The sequence below is a fragment of the Pongo abelii genome, chromosome X, assembly GCF_028885655.2.
Source record: "Pongo abelii isolate AG06213 chromosome X, NHGRI_mPonAbe1-v2.0_pri, whole genome shotgun sequence".
In the NCBI taxonomy this organism is placed as follows: Eukaryota; Metazoa; Chordata; class Mammalia; order Primates; family Hominidae; genus Pongo; species Pongo abelii.
In genome coordinates this window covers 73,298,118-73,302,721 of record NC_072008.2, presented here as the reverse complement: position 1 = coordinate 73,302,721, position 4,604 = coordinate 73,298,118, and the positions used below count along the sequence as shown (strand labels likewise).

The 4,604-nt window shown below is 46.8% G+C and overlaps 1 pseudogene; it reads right to left on the bottom strand.

The window, feature by feature from the left end:
* Positions 1-706: 706 nt before the first annotated feature.
* Positions 707-2,869, bottom strand: LOC100439833 (nuclear distribution protein nudE-like 1; annotated as a pseudogene).
* Between the last annotated feature and the right edge of the window lie 1,735 nt (positions 2,870-4,604).

Here is a 4,604-nt window from a genome sequence, read left to right as displayed (position 1 = left end):
CCCAATACAATGAAGCAAATGTAAACACTAAATGCAGCATGACAGTGATCAAGCAATGCCCAGAGAACCGCTTTTGGTGAGTCCGCCCCCCAGGAGCTGGCACCAGCCAGCCCTGGAGTCAGGCTACTCAACCCTTCCAAAACCAACTGGGCTAGCCCTCAGAGGAGAAAAAAGGTCTGAAGATGTCATAGACCTGAAGGACTGGAAAGCTGGTGAGAGGTTGCCTGCCAGCTCTCCACCCACCGAGTCTGAGGCACACAGAGAAGAAGACAGCACAGAGGCTTAGCCTGTGTGCCCAGGCCCCAGAGGCTCCTGCCATCTGGGGCTCTGACAGGCATTTTGCTGCTTTGGGAGGCAAGTCCATGGAATGGTAACTGCTTAAGTAAAATCAGAAGGTCCAGAAAATTTTCTCTAATTCAGTAACCTTCCTGACTTTTTGCCAGAAACAGGCCCGAACAGTGAGGGGTGGAGTTGGGGTCACATGATCATGAGCACTGAAGATGCTTGAGTGGGAGCTCAGAAAGAAGGCACACATTGACCTGATTTGGTGGAGAACTTCTAGAAGATTTGCAATGTCCTAAACACAACTAAATCCTGTCAGTACAGCAGAGTGGGGGCTATGAGGCAGGTGTGATGAATGGGTACTTCTCCATCCAGTGACCAAGTAATACACATATGTATCACCTTGTGACCCACACAAGTGCAATCATATGAAGCCAACTTCACTATGGTAAGAAGAGAAAATAGCCAGTATTGATATTGTGCAGAGTCCTGGGGCTAGGCCGGGCCCAGCAGCCGCCACTGCATGCAGCCTGCCCCCTGCCAGCGGTGGGAAGGCAGTTGGAGGGGCATGGGGCTGGGCCCTGGCACCAAGGGGTGAGGCATGGGTGTATTGGGTTGTTGGAGGAGGACAAGAGCCCCCACTTGGAGGCCAAGCACTCACACTGAAAGGCAGCATACCCAGTGCTGGCAGCAGGCATGAGGAGCGCAGACCGGGAGAAGGAGGAGCTGGATTAAAGCCGTTTACTGCATTATGAACAATGTAGGAAATGTGACTTTTTTTTTTTTGAGACAGTCTCACTCTGTCGCCCAGGCTGGAGTGCAGTGGCACGATCTCAGCTCACTGCAACCTCCGCCTCCTGGGTTCAAGCGATTCTCCTGCCTCAGCCTCCCCAGTAGCTGTGACGACGGGCATGCGCCACCACACCGGGCTCATTTCTGTATTTTTAGTAGAGACAGGGTTTCACCATGTTGCCCAGACTGGTCTCGAACTCCTGGCCTCAAGTGATCTGCCTGCTTTGGCCTCGCAAGGTGCTGGGATTACAGGCGTGAGCCACGGCGCCTGGCCTTTTTTTTTTTTTTTTTCTTTTGAGACAGAGTCTCATTCTGTCACCCAGGCTGGAGTGCAGTGGTGCTATCTGGGCTCACTGCAACCTCTGCTTCCTGGGTTCAAGCGATTCTTGTGCCTCAGCCTCTTGAGTAGCTGGCATTACAGGTGCCCACCACCATGCCCAGCAAATTTTTGTAATTATAGCAGAGATGAGGTTTCACCATGTTGGCCAGGCTGGTCTCGAACTCCTGACCTTAAGTGATCCACCCGCCTCGGCCTCCCAAACTGCTGGGATTACTGCCTGGCCGGAAGTATGACTTTTTCTTGGCCTTCATCTGATTGGGAGACTGTTGTACAATTGGCATTCAGCACCCCACTGTTAACATTTCCTGAAATATAGTACTTTCACATTTGGTCCTTTGCAAAATTTCTGCAAGCTGCTAATTATGATTGTAAAGTCCCTAATTTTCCTAAGAGATCCCCCATGGTCATTAATGCTGATAGCCCAGCAGAAGGAGTTAGTGGACTGGTACCAAAACCACTTAGTGTAGCTTTCGGGAAGGAAAACTGTTCTCCTTTCCTTTGCCAATAGGAGTGGCTGGCAAAAAGAGTGATCCTTGGACAGCGGAATCTATCTTTTCACCATTTAGAGTTGGAGAAGTAGGAGCCAAGTTTCTGGTTACTTGCTTTCCAGTACTGCTAGTTCTTGCCCTTAAATCTCTTGCTTCATCTTTTAACCTCTGTACAGAGACCGACAACATTCCTTTTCATGAAGTTCACTTTCTAAAAATGCATTCCGTTCAATGGCCTGATTTAGCCTTTGTTCAAAGTCTTCCAGTGAAGGCCAGGTGTGGCGGCTCACACCTGTAATCCCAGCACTTTGGGAGGCCAAGGCGGGTGGATTACTTGAGGTCAGGAGTTCGAGACCAGCCTGGTCAACATGGCGAACTCGGGAGGTGGAGGTTGCAGTGAGCCGAGATCTCACCACTGCTCTCCAACCTGGGCGACAGAGCGAGACTCCGTCTCAAACAAAACAAAACAAAACAAAAACAACGTCTTTTAGTGAAACTATTATTGCCCTTTTTGCTTGCTACGGGTCGTCATTGGCCTGTTCCAGCTCTCTCACATACTTAAGCAACCACACCTCAATGGCCCACATCTGACTTAAATCATCTAATATTGAGACCTGCTTGTAGCTCTGTGCATATTGATGTTCTGGTTTTTCCGTCAATGCCTCCACTTCATATTTCAGACTTTGGCTATAAAGCTGCAAGTCTCTATTTCTTTGTTCAGACTGTGCTAATTGTGCTGCCAAGTCTGCTTCTAAATTTCTGCTTCCTTCCTGAAATTCAACTAGCTCATCTCAAGCTTCCTGGAAGCTATGTTTGTACTTCAAGGACATTTCCTTCCAATAAACAGTTTCATCCTTTAAACTTGAAAAATCTGGCATATGTTCATCACCCATGATCAAAAAAGTCTCTAATGTGTCAAAAGCGTATGTTCACCAGTGCTTGACCCACGTCTGTGCTCCACTTGTTTGGCCAGGCTAACCCAGCTGCTCAGCTTCATTCCTCTCCACAGCTCTGAGCTCCACTCCGTTCTGTTCCTCTTTCTTTAGGTCATTTAGCTATTCTGGGTCCTTTGAATTTTCATATGAATTTTAGAATCAGCAAATTTCTGAAAAAAAAAGTTGACTGAGTTTTTTTTGTTTGGTTTTTTTTTTTTTTTTTTTTTTAATGTGTGTGTATTTCTTGCAGAAATTGGAGTCTCATTTTATTGCCCAGGCTGGTCTCGAACTCCTGGCTTCAAGCAATCCTCTCACCTGTAGCCTCCCAAAGTGCTGAGATAACAGGGGTGAGCCACCATCCCCAGCCGTGACTGGGATTTTGGTAGTGATTGCATTGCATCTGTAGATGAATTTGAGGAGAATTGCTATCTTAAAAATATTAGGTCTTGGGCCAGGCACAGTGGCTCATGCCTGTAATCTCAGAACTTTGGGAGGCCAAGGCAGGAGGATCACCTGAGATCAGGTGTTCAAGGCCAGCCTGGCCAACATGGCAAAAACCCGTCTCTACCAAAAATACAAAAATTAGCCGGGCATGGTGGCGGATGTCTGTAATCCCAGCTACTTGGGAGGCTAAGGCAAGAGAATCGCTTGAACCCAGGAGGCAGAGGTTGCAGTGAGCCAAGATCACCCCACTGCACTCTAGCCTGGGCAACAGAGCGAGACTCCATCTCAAAATAAATAAATAAATAAATAAAATTAAGTCTTCCCAATACATGAGCATGGTATATCTATCTTTCATTTTATTTAGATCTTTCATTTCTTTGAACAATGTTTTATAATTTTTAGAGTATGACTTTTATTTATTTATTTTTGTTAAATTTATTCCTTAGCATTTTATTCTTTTTGAAGCTCTTTTAATGGGATACCTTCTTAATTTAATTTTTGGATTGCATGTTACATGTGTGTAGAAATACAACTGCTTTCTGTATATTGAGTTTGTATCTTACAAACTGGTTGACTTTTTTTTTAGTTGTAATAGTTTTTTTGTAGGCCAGTCGTGGTGGCTTACACCTGGAATCCCAGCACTTTGGTAGGCCAAAATGGAAGGATCGCTTGAAGCCAGGAGTTCAAGGCTGGCCTGAGCAACGAAGCGAGACCACATCCCTACAAAAAATACAGGCACACGCCTGTAATCCCAGCTACCCGAGAGGCTGAGTTAGAAGGATTACTTGAGCCCAGGAGTTTGAGGATGCAACGAGCCGGATCGCACGACTGCTTTTGTGTGGCCACTGCACTCCAGCCTGCCTGACAGTGAGACCCCATCTCTAAAGAAAAATAGATTTTTGTGAGTTCTTTATGATTTTCTTGTAAGAGACGGGGTCTCACTATGTTGCCCAGCCTGGAGTACAATGGCTATTCACAGATGTGATCATGGTGCACTAAAGCCTTGAATTCCTGGGCTCATGTGATCCTCCTGCCTCAGCCTTCCAAGTCGCCAGGACTACAGGTGTGTGCCATTGTGCCCACATGGATTCACTAAGACTTTTTTTTTTTTTTTGAGATGGCTCTTGTTCTCCAGGCTGGAATGCAATGGCGTGATCTTGGCTCACCTCAACCTCCGCCTCCCGGTTCATATGATTCTCCTGCCTCAGCCTCCCAAGTAGCTGGGATTACAGGTATGTGCCACCACGCCCAGCTAATTTCGTATTTTTAGTAGAGACAGGGTTTCTCCATGTTGACCAGGCTGGTCTCGAACTCCCAACCTCA